Genomic DNA, 26,693 nt, shown 5'->3' on the forward strand with positions numbered 1-26,693 from the left:
ATTGATCCATACAGTACTCCCTATTCACTTTACACACAATATCAGAGTTTTTATGAATTAAGTATTGATTTTAAAAAAATTGTCATGGACATGTTTCCTGCAGCTTCATGAGAATCACCCAGAAGTGTCTTTTTCTGTATTTCTGCAGAAATAAAATATTAATATTAATAATATTAATTTATATTCAGTTATATTCAGGAATCTTTATTCATTATTCATTATTCAGTAACTACAATACTTGATTTGCAGTTAAACGCAAGGAGGTACTAACATTAATAATTCATTTACAGCTAACATTGTTTTCCTCTCTTCAAGATTACTGTCATAAAATTCCACATATTGATGTCCCACCAATACTGTATATTTATTCCATCCATATTTTGAGATGATTTTTAATGTGCAATATGTTCCAAAGCACATAAAGTCATTGTAAGGTTGTCAAAAGTGGTTTATTTTTAGTTACAACTGCAACTAATCAGTTCTAATACTGTGACAAATCATTGGTTATCTCCACCAATGCAAATAGCAAAAATGCTATTTTAACAGGACAATGCTCATCCATATATTGTCCCATTTCCACACTATTACATACTTTTGTTGAAGTCACAGATGCTATGCCATCCCAGCTGCCACACAACTGACCTTAAACAATGAAATATGGTTGAAATATGATAAAAATAATGTCTGTTGTTGTTTCAACATTTGATCAACATTTAATGTTAGATGGTTGTGCAAACATTGACACTTTTTTTTTTTAGAATTTTAGAACTATGGTTCTAATTTTTCTGCCCAATTTACACTGCCAATTACCCAACCCACTATCACTAGTGATGCCCCAACACACCAGGAGGGTAAAGACTAGCACATGCCTCTTATGATACATGTGAAGTCAGCCACCGCCTCTTTTCGAGCAGCATTGCCGAGTAGCATCACAGCGCACTCGGAGGAAAGGGCTCGGTTCCGATACATCAGTGACTCGGTTCCGATACATCAGCTCACAGACGCCCTGTGCTGTGGACATCACCCAAGGAGTGATGTGGGGAGAGAGCGCCATCTACCCACCCGGAGGGAGCAAGGCCAATTGTGCTCCCTCTGAGCGCCGGCAGCTTTATGGCAAAGCTGCATGAGCGGGAGTTCGAACCTGTGACCTCCTGCTCATAGCGGCAGCGCTTTAGATCACTGGACCACTCGGCGCCCCAAACATTAAAATTTTAACATTGAATCAACATAGTGTCTTTAACCCTCTACCTTTTGAATTAGCATTTTATCTCCACCAAATAATTTATAAAAATGGTTGGATGGAGGAATGAAAAAGTGTTTTACTTCTATTTGCAGTAACGGCTTTTTAATTTAACATCATGTTTATGTTCTAATAGTTTTACTGTTTTAGTGTTTTGAGATCAGATGTTGAATCTGATTGGTAGTGGTGGGTAACTTTCTTTATACTCAGATTTACTACATTGATTTAAGTTTATTGTTAACACTCTGTTAACCATAGGATTTTCTACTGTTAGTGAGCTATGGTTTATTAAAGGTTGAAGGTGTGACGTTGAAACAATGTTGCTATATCAACGTTGATTCACTTTGATTCAACACCAAATCCAACGTTGATTTAACCATAACATCAATGTGGATTAATGCCATGGTCAGTTGCCATGGTCACCAAACCTCTTCCTGACTAAAAATGTGTGGGATGCTATGGATCGTGCTATCAACACCTTCACTCCTATAGCGAAATCTGCAGGAATATTCAAGCTGTGTGGATGGATGGAATATCATAGGACACCATTAGGAACCTCTACAACTCCATGCTGATATGTCTGGCATGTGTTATACACTAATTTTTCCTATTTACCCTCCTCACGCTCCTCATAGTCGTCCTGTGGCAGTAGTGGCTGCACTGGAGCAGGTTTTTGGTGTTGGGTAAGAACAGTGAGAGTCCAAATCAGAGAGATGAGGCAGAGCTGAGGAGCAGCTTTAGTGCAGTGGAGACACAGGGCTTGTGTAACCCAGATTAATTAAACATACCAGCAGAGCAGAGGGATGGGGAGGGGGTGGAGAGAGAAGGAGTGTGAGGATTAGTTGGCCTATCACTTTGCCAAAGCTTAGAATCTGTGCCTTATTCCTTATAGTGTATTCCTATACACAAATATATAAATACATTAATATAAATTGTATATGATGTGCTCTAGGTAGTGCTCCTGGTTTTCTAGATTGAGGAATACTGATTAGGGGAATGATTCTATGGCCTGTAATAGTGTTTTATACATGGCTATTTTGGAGTTGTTGTGGTGTTCCAGATCGAAAACTGTAGAATGAGATATTTTTCTATTCTCCTATACTAGTCTCCTTATAAAATACATTACTTTTCCTATATCCAGCCTGGATTCACCTCCATCCACATCAAAAACCTGCCGTACACACAATGATTGGTCCTTGTTTACTTGGAATACAGGTATATAAAATGCCCAGTCTGGACAAAGCCATGGAAACTAATGATCATCAAGCGATAACGAGTATTACTCTTAATATAATGCCTCTACGGTGCTAGTGGTGGTGGTAAATTACCCAGTTATGGTTTGCAACCTTATTGAAGTTTAACAAGTGATTACTTGTTAAACAAAAAAATAGTCAGCTTACCTGTTTCCATGGCTGCAGCACACTGTTCACATGCTGTTGTCTATACTCGACAATCCTGAGTGTGGAAATGGGACTGGAAGAATGGCAGTGGGCAGATTTGGAGGCAAAATCCCACACATGTTTCTGGGACATATCACACAGTTCAAATAAGAAAATACTGGCTAAAACTCTGCTAACAAGAGCTTAAACTCAGCCAATTTCCTTAATAAATCTGATGATATGACAAAAATCATCCTTAATGGTCCTTTAAGGGTCCATTTATGTGTTTAAATTATGTGGTAAACTACAAATCAACAAAAATGAACATTCTTGTTTTTCACTAAGCAGCAACAATTTGTAAAAAGTCTCTTATATGTTGTTATATGATCATATTTATACAATGTCACGCCTGATGTGGACACTGTAGTTCCTAACTTCTGTCTTTCCCCTTCCTGTCAATGGACACACACCTCTCGAGAACTACAATCCCCAGCATACACCTGGCAATAGCACATGCTCGAACTCAACCAATCGCTCATGCTCGTCATCTCCAGAATTTTAGAACTGAGTTCAGCTGTTAGTAATTTTGTACATGTATATAAACCCGTTTATTTGTATTATTGTTTTTGCAAAGTATAGCCACCAGCAACATACCAAGCGCTTTCTTTCTGACTGTATTTCCGTATATTGAACTTTTTTCTCGTATTTGACTTTGAATAATTTTTGGCTAGCCCTTTTGCTCTGTTTGTACTTTGTTTTCTGGTTGTTTAGACTGTATTTCTGGCTTAGGATTTCTCTTTTTCTAGCATTTTTCTGTTATGATATATTGATTTATTCTTACTTTGGCTTTGACCACCACTTAAATTACGACTACGTTCTAATTTTTTGCCCTTTGTATTAAAGCCTTATCTACTTTTCACAGCATGCGTCTGAATTCAGCCTGTAACATCTGTAGCGACATAGAACAACAGCATTGTGTTGATTCCATGTTAAAATTTAATTGTTTTTCATTTTTCAAATCATTTTTTAATGTTAAAGGTCGTGTTCCAGCTGAGAGGGTTTAAAATGTATAGTGATTTAATGTAGGGAACAGTGAAGACCCTTTTCAAAAACAGTGCTGGGTTATGCTGAGAGTGGGAGGGAAACACCCCAGTGCCATGACAGACGAGTTTTTGAAGTCTGTATTATGTGACAGGCTTGTTCCACATCCTTTAATTCTCCTCTGCTCCTCTCCAGATCCCCCTTTAATGTTCTCCACAGAGCCGCCGCCTGCTCATCAGCCCAGAAGGCACGTCTTAATCAAAGCTTCTGTCAGAGAGCGAGAGAGAAAAACAGCACGCTGACTTATCACAGCATTTCCCATGCTCTGGAGCTGGAGTGTTAAATAATAGAGCTGCTGCAGTCTGGAGAAGATGCAGGGGCTGCTGCTTCACTGCAGATGAAGATAAATGCAGAGTAGCTGGGAGTGTAAAAGTGCAGGAATGAGTCACGACTAAAAAAGGGCAGGTACTGAGCCTTACTGTCTCTCCTGACTGTGCTGAAGAAATGGCTTCAGTTTTATCTGGAGTGTTCAGTTTTATATCTGTGTATAATAATTGTAATAGTGTATAATCTGCTGGAACAATGATGTCAATATTAGTATCAATACTATTAGTATACAGCTTGCTATTTATAGGTTTATGTTTGAGTAAAATGAACATTGTTGTTTTATTCTATAAACAACATTTCTCCCAAATCACAAATCAAAATTTTGTCATTTAGAGCATTTATTTGCAGAAAATGAGAAATGGCTGAAAAAAAAATATTCAGAGCTTTTAGACCTCAAATAATGCAAAGAAAACAAGTTCTATTATACTATTATATTTTTATACTATGTTCTACTATTTATTTCTGTTTGGGTTTGATTGCTAGCCTGTTCGTGAAAAACACGCCCCCTCATTATTATATAAGGACAAGGAAAAACAAAAATAAACAAATGCAGAAATAAATAAATCAGGAAATAAATGAATATAGAAATAAATGAATGCAGAAATAAATAGGTATGTAAATAAATCAAAAAATTAATTAAAATAAAAATTATAAAGAAACACATAAATAACACATTTTGAAGATATTTATTTGTATGTATTTATTTTTTTATTTAATTATAGTTATTCTTTACTGCTTTAATCACCATATTAATTTTTTAAGTGATATACTTACATTTTTTTTATTTATTTATTTTTAATTTTGGCAGTTTTGGTCCTCCATACTATTAGGAATAATGAAAGGAATGACAAGTGTTTTAATAGTCATTTATTTAAAAGTTCCAAAGGCACAATACACTGATCATGACATGTATATATAATGTCACTGTACATTAGAGTTAGACTGTGAAGATTAACTGGAGACAGAGTCAGCTGATCAAAGTTATGCTGACCATTTATTTGGACCCGGCTGGCTCGTCATATCTGTGCCCACTGGCTGTAACTCAATCTCCCATGCCCGAGGCAAGGTCATAAACTGTGTCTGTCAGTGACATAGGTGGGGTTTAGTGGTCTCGTTTACAGTTTGTTCCCCTCGGTGCTACCTGACCATGTGCGGTGTGGGAGTTATGCTGTTGCTCTGTCTGCCAGCAGCAGGTTTGTGAACTGTGTGTGAAGGGAACACGAAACACACACTCCACACGTTTGCAGTCAGACTGTTTGGACCGGCCTGCATGGTCTTGTTTAAGGTCCAGAACAAATATGTTCCAGCGAAAGAGGCTCTAAACACCTGCAGGTGCTGTGTTCATGGGTCTGGGAGTCTGGTCTCTATTTTGGGCAGTCTGTTTTAACACCCCATGCTGAAGAAGAACAACAACAGAGTGGACGGAAGTGGATGCTGTGAAGGATTGGAACCGGCAAGATCTGCCTTAAACCAACAAGGCGGGAACACACCCCGCTAGTCGAGGACTCCCCTCCCAGAGTGTTTTGCAGATGCTGATGCTTCAGACATGAAAACACACCATGCTGCTTTTTTTAAACAGCAGACCCCCTCTGGATCTGTCAGCCTGTAAGTGATTTTACAGCACTGAGTGTCAACTGAAGGTAAACAGTGTAGAAGCAACCGAACCCCCATTACACAAAGCTGCCACTGCTGGGAGTCACATAAAGCCAGCCAACCTGTTTTTTGTATGGCCAATTTTCATATTTTGCCTTGACCAGTTTATTAATTTTCTTGTTACCAGCCAATTTTTGTATTTTTGACTCCTCTCTTCCCTTTCCCTCTGTCTTGTTGGATATCTCATGTCTCAGGTCTGGTTTGCCTGACTTTTCTTTCTGGTATGTTGTTTATATTTGGTGCTATTTGGTTACTGACCCTGCCTGTCTCTCACTATTCTTATAAGCATAGCCCCTGTGTTAATAAACTTTGTGATTCGTATCAGCAAGTGTCTGTCCTGTTTTTACAAAATAACAACAATATGGATCACTGGAACATGTAAGGAACATATTATCATTCTCAAACAAAAAATCTTTCTTAAATATTTGTGGAAGTCAATATAAATATACAGCTCTGGAAAAAAATGGGACCGCTTAAAATGATGAGTTTCTTTGATTTTACCAAATTGAAAACCTCTGGAATATAATCACGAGGAGGATGGATGATCACAAGGGATCAAACCAAACTGAACTTCTTGAATTTTTGCACCAGGAGTGGCATAAAATTATCCAAAAGCAGTGTGTAAGACTGCCAAGATGCATGAATACTGTGCTTAAAATTCAGGGTTTTTCCACCAAAATTTATTTCTGAACTTTTAAAACTTTATGAATATGAACTTGTTTTCTTTGCATTATTGAGGTCTGAAAGCTCTGCAAGCTCTTATTTTCTGCAAACAAATTCTCTAAATGACAACATTTTTATTTGAAATTTAGAAATGTTGTTCATAGTTTATAGAATAAAACAACAAAGTCTATTTTACTCAAACATAAACCTATAAATAGCAAAATCAGAGAAACTGATTCAGAAACTTAAGTGGTCTCTTATTTTTTTCCAGAGCTGTATTTGATTCCAGCGCATTTCTATTTGTCCATTTATGATGAAATTGTGACACATGACAATGTAAAGAAGAACTGTCCGATCCACAATGTCGAAAAGTAATGACTTTATTCAGCATCTATCAGCACAAGTGTGTTAGATTTTTTTTGATAATATTGCAGTAAAACAAAACACCATATCTTACACCTTGTGCAAGTTGTGTCACAATGCTCATTGTTATCTTACACACCAGCAACAGTCTATTTTCATGCTTTCCGTCTGCATTTGTGAATATATCTGCTCAGTTTCCTCTGATGAGAAGCAATAGAAACAAATGAGTCACATGCGTGGGTTTCCTCCGGGTTCTCCGGTTTCCTCCCACAGTCCAAAGACGGCACGTTCAGGCTAATTGGAACTTGATTGAAATTGCCCCTTAGGTGTGAGTGTGTGAGTGCATGTGTCTGTTTGTCTGTCTGTGTCTGTCTGCCCTGCGATGGATTGGCGGCCTGTCCAGGGTGTATCCTGCCTTCCGCCCGATGCCTGCTGGGATAGGCTCCAGCCACCCCCCCCCCCCCCCCCCCGCGACCCTTCACGGATTAAGCGGTTGACAATGAGATGAGATGAGAGATGAGATTTTATCACATATATGAAAGTAAACTTTGATCATACTTTTTAAAAAGTATAATATAGTGTATTTTAAAATGAATGGACTACTATGAAGTTCCTTTTTTTATTTTAATGTAATTCAGTATACTTCTAAAATACTTGTTTCCAAATATACTTTTGTACGTTTTTAGCAAAGTGTGTAAAAACAGTTGTTACAGTGGTTCACTTAAAGTACAATATATTATTTAACTTTAAAGTCAATTAAATTACTACTACAAATGTAAAAAAATTTAAGTAAATTTGTAAAACGCCAAAAATTGTAGTACATTACATTAAAATATGTATATACCCGGTGTATAATAGTGATACAGTTGTAATACTTATTAAATAACCTACGTATCATAATTAATGATGTAAAAAGTAGAGGAGTATGTGAAATGATCAGTGTAGTTTATGTGGCTTGGCTGTTTAGCTGAAGTGCATTTGCAAATCAGCACGGTCACATCTCTAAAGAATTCTGGACCACACAAGCATGTGGAGGCTGAACGCCAGCAGCTCTCTCTCTCTCTCTCTCTCTCTCTTTCTCTCTCTCTCTCTCTCTGGCATGAGGGAGTTCAGGATATCAGGTTTTATGGATATTTGAAGCCGCTGCAGGGCATCGCAATGCTGCAGGTTCAGCAAATATACAGATTATTGCACACACGTTTTATTAAACAGCTGTATTTAATGCCTCACATCCTTTATTTAAAAAAAAAAAACCTTTATTTAAGATTTTTTTTCTGCCTATATTTTCCACTTCATCAGATATCGCACTATGCCAGCCAGCTGTGCCCAGATATTTTGAGGGCAGTAGCTCAGACGGGGCGGAATTCCCACAGTTCCCCTCTCAGCACACCCCCCGGCCCCAGGAGGGTAGTTTTACATTTCAGCTGATTGCGTCCAAACGGATTAACTGTTTACAACACATCCTGTACTCTAACAAACAAACACAACATGTCTTTAAACACTATTAAACACTATTATTATATCATTAACATTATCTTTTATTATAAATGATAATAATGATGATGATGCTGATAATGAATATTATTATTTTAATACTATAAGGCAGGTAAGTTTTCAGCAGGCTGAAGGAGTTCAAGAACAGCATGAAGGGTCTTATTTTGAGGTTCTGAACTAACAGGCTGAGACTGAGCGTCTGAAAGGATGGATTAATTAGAGCTGAAGGGCAGCAGAGCAGAACCGTGTTCTGGAAAGTTGAAAGATGTTTTTTTTGTTCTAGATTGACTGATTTTCACTCTTTTCCCACAGCATATCCTGCATGACTGCAGCTTCACTCACACACATGATTAATAATCATCAAAACTGATACTACAAATAATTTAGCAATTTAGAACGACAAGATCTTGTTACCAAGTGCTGTCCACGACTTTAATTTATTTATGATATGATACCACCAGCAGCAGTCTGTGACTTTCTTTCTTTCTGTCTTTCTTTCTTATTTTATTTCTTTATGTTTTACAGGCCCTACTCAGAAAATGTTGTGACAACAAGAAAAATGCTTATAAAAGAGAATTTGCAGAGATTTGTTACAAACTATAGATACCCTACCTGTATTTGCTCCTCAGTGAACATTATTATTTCATTTTATGTACCTGATTACTAGCCCTAAATTGCCAAGATCTTTTGGGAGGGTTTGCAGGGTTAAAATGCAGAAAATGATGTAAATTAATACATTAAATTAAGTTAACCAGATTGAAATATCTTATCCAGTCTGCAATTAAGTAGAAGAATCATTTCTTCAGTCTTTTTTTAAGTTTCTTTCTTTCTTTCTTTCTTTCTAGTTTTATTTTGAGTTTTAGTTGTGTGGATTCTAGTTCCCCTTAATTTTATATTTTGTTTTCCCTTTCAATTAAAAAATTACTTTAAATTTTGGTTTACCTTTTTTTTTTACATTGTTCATTCTTTGTATATTTTTCTTTTCCTATTTACTCTTTATTTGTGTTTCTTTTTTCTTCCTTAATTTCTTTCTTTTTTGTTTGTCTTTCTTTTTTCTACTGTCTGTTTTTCTTTCTTAACTTCTCTCATTCCTCTCACACACACACAGACACACACACACACACACACACACACGCACACACACACACACACACAGGCTGAGGAGTGTGTAACGTGGGTCAGCTCTAGTCTGGTTGAGAGCAGTTCAGTGTGTCTGTGTGTTATTTTGTTCCTTGTCTCACAACATGATGTTCTTCCTGTGTGTGCGTTAGCTCAGAGAAAGGGAGAGAAAGGGAGAGAGGGAGGGAGGGAGAGAGAGAGGGAGGGAGAGCTAGTGAATGTAAGGAAAAGCCCAGAACAGTGACGTCAGACTGACAGCAGCCTGAGAAATGAGGCGGATCACACCGACTGTAACTCATCACTGAGTCTGACTGAAACTCAGCCCTGCGTTCCTCTCTACATTTAACCTCTGACTCTGTCCTGATCCGTCAGGAGCACTGACACTAATCAACACTACAGTCTGTACAGCACACAGTGTTTACTCAAACTTTAAACACACCACATACACCCTGCTCCTGTTCACAGATATGTGACGGAAGATTAATTCTGTCCAACCAGCACCAGAAGATGGACATTTTATATTTACCTGGTGTAGCATTTGTGGTGATAGCCTGGTTAGCTACAGGCTAATTGGGCTGTGTTTTCAATGTGGTCAGTTACAGTCTGACAAAATGTGCTCTTGTTTGAGTTAGACTATCTATCATATTTTACAGACTATAGGCACATCGGATGACATGGGGCACTAAGAATGAACGTTGATTTTCTGGTCTATTTTTTTTTACATTAGGCACACTAGATTTTAAGGCGCATTTTAAGCAACAATAGTAAGGAACAGGGCTATCACCATGTTTCGCTTCTAAATCAAGCAGGTATCACCACTGAGGGTAAAACTGTAATTCTTAAAAAAATAAAGCATTTTATTTCAAAGTCAAACAAGTGCTGGATGTTAATTTACACAGATTTATCTCCTGAACAGTAAAAGAGCTAGCACTGCAGTTAGTGGCTAATGCTAATACTGCTTCAGCCTTGGGGCTGGATAAACTTCTCTGAAACTCCTCACACTTACTTACTGCTCTTTACAACCTGACTGGTAAATTTCAGACTGGCTTGTAATATGAATAAAACAAACACTGCAGCATAGATATTTTCTGTTTTGGTTCTTTCTTTGATGTAGTATTAGCAATAAAGCTGAAGGTACTGTTAGGTTAGCTAGGTTAGGTAATGCTAGCTAGTTAGCTGGCTATTATAATTTCTAGCTAGCTGAACCAAAATTGCCATAAAAACATTGGTTATTATTGATTGCCCTGTATTATACTGTATATCTATACAATACCATTTTTGTACATACAAGTTTGGACACACCCTAAATTCAGTGTTTTATTTTTTTCATTATTTAAAATGTTTTGCATTGTAGATTAATACTAAAGTCATCCAAACTATGAAGAAAACATATGGAATTATTTACTAAACAAAACATTTCAAATAAACCAGAATGTATACTATATTTTAGATTCTTCAAAGTAGCACCTCTTGCTTAGATGACAGTTTTGCACATCTTAGTTGTGTTGTGAAGAGGTAGAGTAATGTTTTAATTTATATTCTTGCAAGAACTACTTAACTAAAGAAAAAATAATAATTTAAGAAAGGTCCGACAATCTGAACAAATTTTTAATATTCAGTCGCAAAGACCATCAAAAAAGTTTTGATGAAACTGGCTCTCATCAGGACCCCTCAGAAAAGGAAGAGTAATGGTTATGTCTGTTGCACAGGATAAATTCATCAGGTTTGAGGGACCAGCTTGAGAAACCGCAAGTCAACAGCACCCCCAGAGTATTTCATTTTTTTTATTTACTACATGATTCCTTATGTTTTTCTTCATAGATGACTTAAGTATTAATTTACAATCTAGGAAAAAAATAAAAACATTGAATGAGAAGGTGGTATACACAGATACATAAATACACACACACACAGATCACCATAACTATACATACAGTTACTGCTAATGAACATGTACATGACTAACCATTAGGTCATCACTGATGGTCATTGCTGGTCTACCGTGTCAGACTTACTGATAGTAAGCTCAGTTGTCGTAAAGCTATGTATTATTAAGGAGGGAGAATACCTGGAGTGTGTTACAGTGCCCGAAAGAGAACCTTCTCCTGTATCAGGGAGTATCAGTGTATCTTTACACTGACCTATAGAGTCTCAAAATGAGTCAGTTCAATTACAGTCCTTTAGAAAATGAAATGGGTCATATATTGGCAGCATGTAATGTGATTCAGTTGTGTTTCTTTCACTTGAGAGACTAAATACTCACTGTGGAAAAATACTAAACAACTTTTTTTTGCATTTATATGGTTAAAACATATAAATAGACATATATAACAAGCTCTGTAATGAGTCAGTCTTTACTTTATTAATATTAATTTATTTGTAATAAATTATTGTAATATTCTAAAATTGTAGAAACAGAAAGCTGCTCCTTTTTGTATTAGTTTGAGGTGTTAGCAAGGTTTATGTTTGGGTTATTGTGTTTGGTATATTTGTTTGTTTAATTTAGTCGTGTCAATTCTGCTGATGCTTTCTTATTCAACATCCTGGTGTTGGGACAGATGTTGGATAAGAGTTCCTACCAGTTGATCATTTCATTCTCTTTCTATTTGAAATAAAATTGCCAAAAGAAAATAATGGCCTAGCCGTGTTACTCTGCTCCTGGTAACAAAACAGTATGTTGTTTTATAATCATCAACGAACACTATTTTAATGAAAATACAGACCAAAAAATATATTTTTTAGCATTTATATGGTTAAAACAAAGATTTTATGGGTTTATGGGTTGGAATTGCACTGTAATTGTACAGCCGTTGCTTTTATTAATATAAGAACAACTTCTAAAATCTAAAATTGTGGAAACAGATGATTTTTATACATCCTCCCTTTTTCTCTACATCCTCTCGCGTGTGAAAGAATGTTCTCAGTGTGTTCTCAGCCCATGTGACTCCATTGAGGTCCACTGCAGCCTCAAGGGTACATGTAGCTTACGTCACGGACTGACAACACATACACCATATGCTAAACACCTGGGGCTGGGGAAGTCATTACACACACACACACACACACACACACTCTCTCTCTCACATGTTTGTTTTATACAGTGGCAAGTATTCATATATTAAAAGCGTGTGTGGCATAGATAGATAGATGCATGGTTGAAGTGATGGATGGGTTAATGTACTGGTGGTTGGTAAACAGGTAGATAAATAGGTAACCAATCTCTACAGTGCACTGTCTGTACTGTACATTTAATGTGCATATTATATATATATATATATATATATATATATATATATATATATATATATATATATATATATATATATATATATATATATATATATATATATGTGTGTGTGTGTCCAAAAGTTTAAACACACCTTCTCTTTTTCAATGTGTTTTCTTAATTTTTTCATGAATATTTACATTGTAGATTCTCACTGAAGGCATTAAAACTATGAATGAACACATGTGGAGTTTTATGTACTTAACAAAAAAAGGTGAAATAACTGTAAATTCTAGTTTTGTATTCTAGTTTCTTCAAAATAGCCACCCTTTGCTCTGATTACTGCTTTGCACACTCTTGGCATTCTCTCAATGAGCTTTGAGAGGTGGTCACCTGAAATGGTTTTCCAACAGTCTTGAAGGAATGAGTTCCCAAAGGTGTTTATTAGCACTTGTTGCTCCTTTGCCTTCTTCACTCTGTGGTCCTCTGTGGTCTCACCCCAAACCATCTGGATTGGGTTCAGGTCCAGTGATTGTGGAGGTCAGTTCATTTTTTGTTAGGTGCATAAAACTCCACATGAGTTAATACATAGTTTTGATGCCTTCAGTGAGGATCTACAATGTAAAGAGTCATGAAAATAAAGAAAACGCATTGAATGAGAAGATGTGTCCAAACTTTTGCCCTGTTCTCACTAAAGGCATCAAAACTATGAATTAACGCATGTAGAGTTTTATGTACTTAACAAAAAATGACCTGGCCTCCACAGTCACCGGACCCGAACCCAATCCAGATGGTTTGGATGTATATATATATATATATATATATATATATATATATATATATATATATATATATATATATATATATATATATATTAGCTTAATATATTATATTATTTAATTAGCTTAATTCTTTTTAGATATTCTTTCTTATATCATATTTTATTCGTTTTTTACGTGATCAGGTGATTATATGATACGTCATCAAAGCATTTTACTGTTAGTACCAACATGCTATGTACACACACTCTACACAGTTTCTTTTTTACACACTCACAGTTTTTCAGGCACATGGCCCTACGCATGGCTCCTAAATAGGTCTTTTGTAGGTCTACACTAAATTCTGAGAACTTTACTTCACACAGCCTGGGGCTTGACTGGATGTGAATGAAACAGGCGTAAAAGACGTAAAAGATTCACACTCATCTACAGCACAGCACACATTCCAATCCTAAACCTTCAGTCTGCTGGAGGATCTCTTCAAAATCTCTTCAAAAAGATACCTATACCTACTTACAGACAGATGTCAATCAAACAGAAGCTTCCTTTCAGCTATGTGGACAAACATGATTTGCTATATTAGCTAAAGTAATAAGGAGCTCATGGCTAGCTGCCCTTTTCTATTAGTTGGGTTTTTTGTGGTGTGTTATGTATGTTTGTGTGTCTGTGTGGTATATTTGTTCATTTCATTTAGTTGTGGCAGTTCTGCTTGTAGGCCTTTATTCTACATCCTGGTCTTGGGGTAGATGGTGGATAAGAGCCAACACTGGAGTCACTGCTCATTTGCAATCATTTCATGCTCTTCCTGTTTAAAATAAAGCTGGCAAATGGAACTATGGTCTGGACTATGGTCTTGTTTCTCCTCCCCTGATTAAGCAACAGTAAGTAATTAATTAACCAGAGATCAAGTCTTATTATTTGAGCCCTTCCAACAAACAACTGTATGTCAGCTACAAAGTGTTGTCCTTCACAATCTCCTGATCTAAACCCAACTGAAATGGTGATATGAGGTGATTTGGGATGAGCTGTTGCTTTACAGTGTAAATAAAAAGCAGCAATTATTGTTCAGCACCTCAAAGAACTCCTTCAAGACGCTAAGAAAACTATTCAAGAAGACTCTCCCTCATGAAGCAACCGAGTGTGTAGAGCTGTCCTCAAAATGAAAAAGTGGTTACTCTGAAGAATCTAAAGAATAAAAAAAAAACATATACTGGTTTGTTTACCACATTTTATTTACAAAATAATATCACATGTGTTTCTGTATAGCTTTAATATAGTCTTCAATAATGCATCTTTGTAATGTAAAAAAAAATCAGAAAAAAAGAAAAACACATTAAATGAAAAGGGTGTGTCCAAATTGTGACTGGTACAGAGCATATGTAATATTGCACATGTTTAATTACGTACTTAATTAAGTACTTACTATACTGTACTAAACCCCGTTTACTAAAAGCATCTTAACATTAAGAACATATTACTATGGAGAGAGAGTGCTCAGTGTAAAGCTCCCTCGACCATCTAAAAATAATCTTAGTGCTAAGAACATTTTGGGTCTGGAAACTCACGCCTGTACTGTGCTGTAATCAATCTGGAACAATAAATAAATCAAAAAGTAATTACATTGTTACTACACAGATAATACATGTGTAACTACACAGTTATTACAGACATGTAATATAAAGTCAGATGGGAAAGGGTGCCACAAATCCATTTAGGTTAGTTTCTTCAACAACTAAAAGAGATATGCATTTGTATTGCCTAGTTAAAAGGGTTTGAAAAAAATGGATGTGGAAAAAAGCTGCATATACACTTTAAATTGACAATCATTTGACAATCAAGTTTTCTATATGCAACTCATTGCTCTGCTAAATACCATGTTTATCTTCATGATAACATGACATTTTTATAAACATATTTTATGTTTTGTGGAAATGGACCGTATATCAGAATGTCTTCAAATGTGCTTTAAAAATGATTAGAATTACGTAAACAAGGTTTGTTCTTGCAAACCTCATTGTTTCTTGATTCTTTGGACTGTTTTTGCTTCAGCTCTGCTTTGACAGTCCTTCATACTCCCCATACATATATTACAATGACAATAATGGTCTGTGTTTGATCTCTTTGTGTGTCAATCCAATTTTCAAGCAAGTCTTTCTTTTCAGAGCAGGCAGTTCAAGAAGATGTTGTGCAGCTCTGGAAAAAAATTAAGAGACGGCTTCAGTTTATGAATAAGTTTGTCTGATTTTGCTATGTATAGGTATATGTTTGAGTAATATGAACATTGATGTTTTATTCTATAAACTACAGAAAACATTTCAATTAAATTCTGAATATAATATTGTAATTTAGAGCATTTATTTGAAGAAAATGAGAAATTGATGAAAAAGCGAAAAAAGTGGCAGAGCTTTTTGACCTCAAATAATGCAAAGACGACATATACAGTAATTTTATAAGTTTTGAGAGTTCAGAAATCAATATTTGGTGGAATAATCCTGGTTTTAAACACAGTTTTTATGCATGCATCTTGGCATGTTCTCCTTCACCAGTCTTACACACTGCTTTTGGATAACTTTATGCCCCTCCTGGTGCAAAAAAATATAAAAATATAAAAATATTCTAGAGGTTTTTAATTTGGTAAAATCAAAGAAACTCATCAAAAAATCATAATTGTTTTTTTTAAGTGGTCTTATATTTTTTTTCCAGAGCTGCATATATATATATATATATATATATATATATATATATATATATATATATATATATATATATATATATATATTACAGATCATAAGTCATAATGTTGCAGGAATAGACCTCTGTTTGATTCTTTGCAGAATTATTGAGCTGATGATACTGCAGGACTTGTATAACTAGTGTGAATCTGAATGACGGCTGGAGTGTTAAAGTGTGAGTGACAGCAGCAGCTGCTTGTGTTACCTGATTCTTTTTGCTGTGTGTGTGTGTGTGTGTGTGTGTGTGTGTGTGTGTTAGTGAATCAGCAGAACATGTGTATGGTATAAGTGGTTTTGCAGGGCAGGAGACGGCAACACTCATCCGGTCAGTCGCTCATGTGTTTGACAGGCAGTAATTTAATGCTGGGTGAGGAGTTCATGCATAGACAAACACAAAAGAATTACCTAAAACAAGCATTAAGAACACATTTAGAAGATGTTTTTCAATGTATAAACACTTACAGACACATACAGAGAAACAGACAGACAGATAGACAGATAGATATGTATGTGGTCCAGCTGATCTGTCTGGCTGTGTTTAATCTGCTGTATCCTGGCTGTGTTTCTGAAAGCAGCTCCTTACTCTGTGTCCCACCACTCCGTCTGAATTCACTTCTAATCCCACCCAGAGCTGCTGACATCACTCCGCCGGATTGCTGCTTTTACTCTTATATAAACTCTCCGGCTCTGAACCAAACGCAAAGCACACCGTGTTCATCTGCAGGGAGGAGCAGAGAAACCTTTATTCTGCCTGTTTTAATCGGGCTCAGAGAATGTCACCATCTCCAGCTGTTCAGAAATCACACTTAACAGCCTTTATAAAAAAATAAAAAATAATAATAATAATAATAATAACCTTTGTCATTGTAAAAATTGCAGAAAAAAAATTATTCACCCAAAACAACCAAACACAGCTGAACGTTTTGGATTTTTGGTCACCCAAAAGCAGTGTGAAAGACTGGTGGAGAGCATGCTAAGATTCATAAAACTGTAATTAAAAATCATGGGAATTCCACCAAACGTTGTTTTCCGAAATCTTCTTAAGTAAAAAACATTCGTTTTGATGTTTTTAAATTAATATGAAGTTGTTTTCTTTGCATTATTGAGGTCTAAAAACAATAAACTCACTAACAATGATCATCATCTACCAGAACTAAAGTAATTTAAGTAAACAATGTGCAACTGTATTTAATACACCTACTGTAAAAACAACATAAAAATCTTAGTACTAAATTTACCCAAAACTCAAATTTACCTTACTCAACTGAACAATTATTGTTGCTCTGATGTTTGTTTTTTTTTTTTTCTATTTTTACATGCATTTTTCTTATTTTAACTTAATATAAATCTATTTTATTTTTTTTATTTTTTTTAATAATAAATATAGAGATTTAAACTTATTTTAAAATATTTCATTAATTGTGCAGGAGAATGCAAAATTTTAACTGTTCAAAATGTTATTGTGAATAATTAAGTGAGTAAAAGATTAACTCATCTTAGTAGGGAAAGGCCAAGTTATGCACGTCTTAAAGCTTTAAAAAGAAGTAGCTGTCTAACAATTATGCAATTTTCTTGCAATAAACAGTAATTAAAAATGTTATGCAAGTACCTGTATGATCGCTAGAAGGGCAAATAAAAACATCATATTTAGATATAAATGATGGGCCTTCAAATATGGACTCTGCAGTGGTGGTGCACTGTTCAACTGTGCAGCAACATTTGCACAAATCTGACTGCCATGGAAAAATCGGACTTTCATCTCCAGCACAAAATCAACTGTCAACTGATAAAAGTCCTGTGGGCTGATCATATTAAAGATTCTTGTTTGCATTTTTCACTTCAAATGTAATAAATATCTAAATTCTTGTGTATGTTTATGGCAATGTCAGCATGCTTCATGTATTCTGATGTAAACTGGCCAAAAAAAAAGAATTTCCTGAGGGTTTCTTCCTCCTTCCTTCCTACAGCACTGCAGAAGCCTGTAATTACAGGAATAAAAGAGTGGAATGATTGAAGGCAGAATAATAGCAGAATAGCAGATCCTCCTCTCTAAGCATTCATGAGTCCTTTTCATCATTTCATTTCATCCCTCGCTCCTCTGCATTACCTAAGGATTGCATCATAGGAAAAAAACTCAAAGCGGGGACAGGACAGAGAGTTCATTTTATGTGAGAGAGAGAGAGAGGGAAGAGAAGGGGTGATGGAGAGAGTCCCTGGGGATGTGGCTGTTTGAGAATGTAAAACTTTGCTACTTAAGTCAAAGTTACAGAGGACAAATGAGGACTCAGCATCAGTATCATCATCATATTGTTCAGATTTATATAGTTTTAAAGTAAATGCCATCTAGTGAAAAACAACCACAACAACACACACAATAAATGAATAAATAAGGAGAGGAATTTAGCATCTTTTGTTGTTGTTTTATGTATAAAAATAAAAGAACTAGCACCTCCACCTTTTCTGTATATGCAAAAAACTCTAGCATGCTGTTTCAACAGGACAATGCTCGTCCACACACTGCTGCCATCTTAAAACCTTGCTTTTTTTTAAAGACAAAAATACAATGTCATGTTTAGTCATGCATCACCACACCTATCCAGGCAACTTTTAAGAACCCCTACATCTCTGATATCTGGCATGTTGTGTTACACAGGTGATACAGGTATTACACACTACTTCTGTATGTGTAGCTCAATAAATATAAAGAGGCCCCTATATCAGTCTAAATTTATATTTATTTATTTATTGTTCCCGTAGAAAACACTTAAAATACTAGTGCAATTTTCTAAATGATTTGTAAAATACAGCTCTGAAAAAATAAGAGACCACTTAAATATGAGTTTCTTTGATTTTACCAAACTAAAAACCTCTGGAATAAAATCAAGAGGAAGATGGATGATCACAAGTCATCAAATCAAGCTGAACTACTTGAATGTTTGCACCAGGAGTGGCATAAAGTTATCCAAAAGCAGTGTGTAAGACTGGTGGAGGAGAACATGCCAAGATGCATAAAAACGGTGATTAAAAACCAGGGTTATTCCACCAAATACTGATTTCTGAACTTGAAAACATATGTTTTCTTTGCATTGTTCGAGGTCTGAAAGCTCTGCATATTTCTTTGTTATTTCAGCCATTACTCATTTTCTGCAAATAAATGAATTTGGAAAAATGTTGTCTGTAGTTTATAGAATAAAATAACAAAGTTAATTTTACTCAAACATATACCTATAAATAGCAAAATCAGAGAAACTAATACAGAAAGTGAAGTGGTCTCTTATTTTTTCCAGAGCTGTCTGTTATTATTAATGCAAAGCTTACAAAACTGCCTGTTTAGATTGAGATTTTCTGTTTCTCTGCAAGTCAGGCAGTCAGATTACACACACACACACACACACACACACACACACACACAAACAGGAAAATTATGTAAAATCACGGGCCTCAGCGCTGTGTATTGTATGCACATAATAATGTAATGCATTACACAACTGAGGAAATTTTGCCAAAACCAGTGAACTTCATTGACACAGCAGTGTTGATTAGCATCCAGTTTTCCACATTTAAATCTTTTCAATCAAATTGTCATTTTTATTATTACATTATATATTGTAGATTCCAGTATTGGTCAACCCTCTTCAGCATTTGAATACTTAGGTATTAGATTTTTTTTAATTACAGTTCATGTAAGCATGATGTAAGTAGCGTGAGGACAATAGCCTTGTATAATAAAGTGTTTTAATTATATCATCTTGTACAATAAAGTATATTTTTAGAGCGCTGAGCTAAATTAAGGTTGCTGCCCTGTGAGACTCCACGTTTGTCGTCATGGCAAATTTCACAGACGTGAACATCAACTGTGGTTTGAACTCAGTTAGCTCTGTCACATGACACCATGTTCAGAACAGCTGATCAATAGGGGAAAATACTGAGCGCCAGTTGCATTCCCTCACACACACACACACACACACACACCTACACTCACACACACAAGTACACACTCTCACACACACATACATAGATTTATAGACTCTGATAAGAGTCGTTATTTATAGACACCTTGTAGGTCATAGTGATGAACACAGTTATGGAAACTGTAGCCGCATTTAGATCACTGTAGATCATTAACACATGGATTGCTTGATTGACATTTACTGTTGTCCAGTGTATATCGTTCCTGTCCAAATCTTTTTTAACTTTCACTAGAAAACAACGTAAAAATAGTTTGATTTAAGGTAATTTTGGATAATTTCTATTGGTCCATTTATCAATTATTTTTAAACAGTGTATATATTTTATATTTTAGTGGATATATTTTAGTCCAGGTAATGATATGATTCAATTAGAACATTGTTATTGGAAGAACTGCTAACAGTGTAAATCTATATATAGCACTGGTACCCGTCTCTCACAGTTTATAGCCCAACAAAGACGAGCAAAACCCACTAACACTGCAGGTACTCAGGTACTGGCTTATGTACAGTGTCAGTTCAAAAGTATACAGTGTTAGAATGGAGATTGTCTGAGCAATACATTGTATATACTCCTTTTTTTGGGATAATTTCTATTGGTCCATTTATCAATTATTTTTAAACAGTGTAAGGGATAGTTTATGTGTTCAAATTAAGTAGTAAATTACATAATCGGCAAAAATGGAAATACTTATTTTTCATAGGACAGCAATGAACATCCACAATCAACAATATAAATATTTCCTTTATTTCCCAAAGAATACACAAATTGAAAACTCAAACATAAATTAATTGTAAGTGTGAAAATGACCATGTTATACTATTCGTACAGAAAGATGTGTTATAGAGCATTTATACTGCTCACATTTAAATTAGACAACGTATGTGGTCTGATCTGCTCATCAGAGGCTTACAAGCTTATTGAGTTGATTTAGTCTGAGTGAAAAATACAGTAAAATGAGTTAGTAACTCTATAATTACATTTCTGAACAGTAATGTATATACATCTCTGGAAATAAGAGACCACTTAAAAATTATGAGTTTCTTTGATTTTACCAAATTGAAAAGCTCTGGAATATAATCAAGAGCAAGACGGATGATCACAAGCTATCAAACCAAACTGAACTGCATGAATTTCAGCACCAGGAGTGACATAAAGTTATCCAAAAGCAGTATGTAAGACTGGTGGAGGAGAACATGCCAAATAAATGCTCTAAATTACAATATTTCTATTTGGAATTTGGGAGAAATGATGTACATTCCAAAGAGTGATGTCTGCAGCACAAGGCGTCTGTGAGCTGACGTATCGGAACTGAGTCGCTGCGCTTTCCTCCAAGTCCTGTGCTACATCTGCAGAAGTTCAAAAAGAGGCAGTGGCTGGTGTTGGGGCATTACTAGTGATAGGAGGAGTCCTAATAAATGTGGGTTGTGTAATTGGCCGTGTGATTTGGGGATAAGCATGTTCCAAAACCAACCACCTTAAAACAAAACCCCTCACCATCAAAAGAGGGTCAGTTCCCCCACATCCCTTCATCTTATTCTTTCTGCTGCACAAGCTGCATTTTTGCAGCTCCATACAAACAATTTAAGAGAGTTACCTTCCCCCTTGTTGAGAGAGGCAGAGAGAGAGAGGCAAAGAGAGAGATACAGAGAGAGACAAAGAGGCAGAGACAAAGAGAGACAGAGAAAGACAGAGACAGAGAGAGAGAGAGAGAGGCAGAAAGAGACAGAGAGAGAGAGATACAGAAAGAGACAAAGAGGCAGAGACAAAGAGAGACAGAGAGAAGCAGAGAGAGCGAGAGAGAGAGACAGAGAGAGACAGAGAGAGAGTGAAAGGCAGATAGAGAGAGAGAGAGAGAGACAGAAAGTCAAGTATCTCACAAGTTTTATCACACACACCTTAAACCCCACACATGACCATTATCGAATAATTCATGCTGCCCTAAACCTTTTTATTCAGAATCTGATAACACTGATTGCTTTTCACCTGAGTTCAGGTTCAATCCCGGTACCTCTGCAATTCACGTGCTTTTCTATCCCTCACCTCTCTTTGTGTATCAAATTAAAGCTCCAAATATCCTATTTTTGGAGATTTTGTCCACCCAAATCCATTTACAATATTAAGAGAGTTTGGATAATGCTGTTCAATAACCTGTTGCTGCATCTGTGATCCCGTGCAGATTTACCTGCTGCGTCAATGGGATGAATCAAATCTGCCTCAGGAAACAGAACTGATGTCATTGTCTGGCTGACAATGAGAATCATGGTCTTAAGTATGATCCCAGAGTAATGATATTTAATGTCTTTTAATAATTGTGGAAAACTGTATTGAAGTCATGTTTGCAAAAAACGCTAAGAAGTGTTTCAAACTGAACAAATTGAATCCTGCATAGATTTACTGTTACCTCAGCACATCTGGGGTCTGTTTGTGTGTGATTGTTTCTTCATGTCTGTGTGTGTCTGGATGTGTATGTCTGCATGTGTGCTGTGTATTCTCAACTAGAACAGTCTGTCCCTGTAGGAGCCGACAGGACATTTTTACTGTAGAATCCAGACGACTCGCACAATCTCAGATTTCATTTTACTAAGACGCTGGTGTTGGACATGGATACAGCAGACGATTAGCTGTAAGGTTGGACCTGTTTGTCAGAGTAGTGCTGAGTAAAGGACAGAAGGTAGAAACTCCTGGGACAAAAGCCAAGACTGTCAGAGAGAGCGTCGGGTGTTTAGGATGAGGATCATTAACCATTTCAGACCTTGCATTCAAAGGTTTTGTTGCAAATAACGCTTATTAACCCTTGTGTGGTGTTCATATTTTTGTTACTCATTTACTTTGTTACTTGTATTTAATTCAGCAAAATTAAGCAAGTTTACGTTAAAATGCTTTACACATGCTTGCCTCACCTAAATTGCAACCAATATAAACAGCTTACATGGTTAATATTTGCCCTTTACTTTTCTTATGTAGCATTTCTTTCAAAAAGTACTACTCTTTTTTTTATTAGTTTTTTAATAAAATGTAAAATAAAATTAATTTAACTCAAGATATGAGTAGAAAATTTGTTTACAAATGAAGAAATGTTTATTAGCCCTTGGCCAAACATACTGTATGTAATATAAATGGTTGGGGGGGAAGGGGGGGGGGTACAGTGTGTGTTTATCGAAAATGTGTTTTGATATATGTTTTTCACAAAAAATGAGCCAATGCCAATGAGTTTGAGTTAGAAAATTATTTTTTTTGTATCATTTGATGAAAAATGAAAACGGGTCCCACAGACCCGAACACCACACAAGGGTTAAAGCCTATTGTCCATCAGAATAGAATGTTAAACAAGTCAATGAAAGTCCTACAGTAACTTAGGCCCCTTCCTCTGCATCAGAAAAAAACTGCAACTCAGACATTAGGGCATGGCAGCACTAGAGCCAACAAAGCAAATTTTTCGAGGTCAGCGTAAAAAGATTAATATCAAATCTAAAATAAAAATGTTATACACAAGCATTCAAAGCAATGGACATTAAAAAAGCAATTCAATATTTTAGTAAATTGGATTTTATTTTTATTTTTCATTTTTCTTTTGTGTGAATTGCAGGCAGAAAACAGCAATCTTATTGTCACACTCTCATCCTGCTCTGTCTCCTTACTCACCTGCTCTGTGTTGTTTCTGTGTTTTCTGTGTTGTTTCCTTGTGCTCCCGTCTATCCCGTGTGTTCCCCTGTACTTTTCCATTCACATTCACTCTCCTCTTGTCTCATTTGTAACCCCGCCCCCTCGTTACCTGTCCAGGTGTATGTAGTTTCATGCGTGTGTTTCCTGTATATATAGTCCTGGTGTTTCAGTGTGTCTTTTTCGATCTTTGCACTTACCTCTGTTGTTTTTGTTTATCTCGTGTTTGGTTTCTCTATGTTTATTGCCCTGGTTTATTTCATATTATTCCTTGTTTATTTTCTTGTTTAATTCTTGTTTTTCCTCATTTGTTATTCTTTTTTACCTTCTCTGTTTATTCTACTCGTCTCTCGTATGTTTTGGTTTGTTTTCTTATATTTATGTTTATCTTATGTTTATTTAGAGTAAATTCCCCTTACCTGCACTTACGTCTGCCTCTACATCTCCTTGCCTGGGCCGCCCTGAAACGTATATTTTTTCAATGGAACATAATTCAAGTCTGAAAGGGTTAAGTGATTAAGTAATTGGATGGTGTGAGGTGTTCGGATAGATCATTTAAGTAGTTTTAAATCTGGACTGTGGTTTTAGTAATGACCTTGGGTGATAACTTTTTAGACTGAATCTGAAACTGACAGACTGCGACACTTTTTTTTTAATCAGAGTCTGATACGTTAAAACCAGGCTGACCAATCAGAGCAGAGCTTTAGTGAGCCACGAGCTCCTTCACCGTGGCTGTGGACCAAACAAATTTGCCTGAAGCTGCAGCAGTAGATGTTACACACCTCTTTATCTAGTTGTTTGTCTAGATGCATCCTAGTCTGTTATTATGTTTTACACAGAATTGTGAGCTACAGCTTCTCTCTTGCTGATGAATGTGTGGAATGTGTGGAGGATAAGATGAAAGATCAGGCTAAAGGAGAGCAGAAAGCAAATTTATGAAAGCTGTGAGACGTCTGGCCCTATTTAAAGCACAGGAGGCAAAAAAAAAATGCATTGGATTTGCTGTGAAGGTTCCACTATGTAAAAAATCATATCCATTTTTAGCATCAAAAAAATTCATGCTCACTGTGAAACGACCTTTAGCCTTGTGATTTATAGGAGTGTTATTGGACCTTAGACTTCAAAGATATCAGTGTTTCCGTCAAGGCTGGGATTTAGGTATGCCTTTAATAAAAGTTTGGATTTTGAATTGAGGCTTTAAAGAATTGCATGTGTAATCAAAGCTTCAAACAGTTGTTTTTTTGGGTTGAAGACTTAAAAGAGTTGTATGGATCGAAGTTGTAGAAAGATCAACACATTAACACAAGATAAAGATGAGATAAGATAAAACTTTATTGTCCATTAAATTTACATTAAATGGAAAATTGTCTTTGGCAGTCTGGCAGACAAATATATGAAATTACAGAAACACAGTAAATAAATAAATAAAAACAAAAGATAAAAGTACATACAGATTATAAATTATGTGGGGAGATTGTTTATCACATCCTTATTCAGAATAGCCACAGCAGATGGAACAAATGACTTTTTGTACCTGTTCTTCTTAGCTAGTGGAACCTTTAGTCTCTTGCCTGATGGGAGCAACTGAAACGATGAGTAAAGGGGATGAGTGGGATCACTGTAGACCTGAACTGCCTTTTTTGTTATGGATCGGCTGTATAGATTATGTAGGGACAACTGTTTGGCTCCAATAATTTTACTGGCTTGACTAACCACTTGGGTCAGCTTGTTCCTATATTCAACTGACAGGTTTCCATACCAAGACACAATGTTAAAACTTACAACACTCTCAATAAGTGACCTATAAACCATGATCAGAGTGTGCTTGCTGGTATTAAAACTCCTCAACCTCCTGAGAAGAAAGAGCCTCTGCCTCGCCTTTTTATAGATTTCATCAACATTAACCTGAAAAGTGAGTCTGTTGTCAACAAACGTCCCCAGATATTTAAAATGATCAATAAGTATTTCCAAATTACTACATTAAGAAGCTTATTTTACATTAAGAGTGTTTCTGTTAAGCTTGGAATGATTTAGGTGTTTAAATTGAGATTCCAATATATTGGGAATTAGGATTAAGATGTAACACATTTTCATGTTTGGAGGCTTCAAATATTTATTGGATTCATGTATTGAAAGATCAAGTTTGTGTTATTTAGTGGTTACATTGAGCCTTCAATCAGTTTGGGTATTTCGATTGGAGTTTTAGAGCAATAACATTGTATGAATTTAGGTTTTAAAATGGTTTGAGTTTGGGTTAAGGAATCAATGAGTTTAGTGTTTGGAATTAGGTTTTAAATACGTTGGTGCATCAGAGTGTTCAAAAAGTGCAATATTCAGGAAAACAAAACAAGATTATCACAAAGAGGAAGATCACAGGCTAATGGTAAATGTTCCCACAAGTTTAGAACACTCAAATGTACCAAACATATTCCTCACATTACTCTGTCTTTCATCACTCTGTCTGCACTGCATCCACAGAGGTATGTTAGAGTTCCATCAGGGTCACTGACACTGATGTGCTATTCCAGCGAGGTCTGGTCCCCGTGTCTGCGTGGGTTTCCTCCGGGTTCCTCCGTTTTCCTCCCACAGTCCAAAGACGGCACGTTCAGGCTAATTGGAACTTGGTTGAAATTGCCCCTTAGGTGTGAGTGTGTGAGTGAATGTGTCTGTGTGTCTGTCTGTGTCTGTCTGCCTTGCGATGGCTTAGATCGTAGAACCTTGTGATTAGACAGTACCTTTCCTGCCGCGAAATAGCCGACGAGCTGATGTGGCGTTAAACTCGACTACCCAACCCTACCCAACCCAGCGAGGTCTGGTATGTACCATCTCTGTTTGGGTTGCAGGCATGTTGTTGAAGCATTACGTCACCCTGGACTGCTGCTCTTTATTGTTATAAGAAAAATAAGGCATTTAAAAGCTGGGAGACATTTAAACTTTAAAATCTGCTGATATTTTGTGAATTATAATGTAATCTGTGAGGTGTTT

Source organism: Astyanax mexicanus, chromosome 3, assembly GCF_023375975.1.
Source record: "Astyanax mexicanus isolate ESR-SI-001 chromosome 3, AstMex3_surface, whole genome shotgun sequence".
NCBI lineage: Eukaryota > Metazoa > Chordata > Actinopteri > Characiformes > Acestrorhamphidae > Astyanax > Astyanax mexicanus.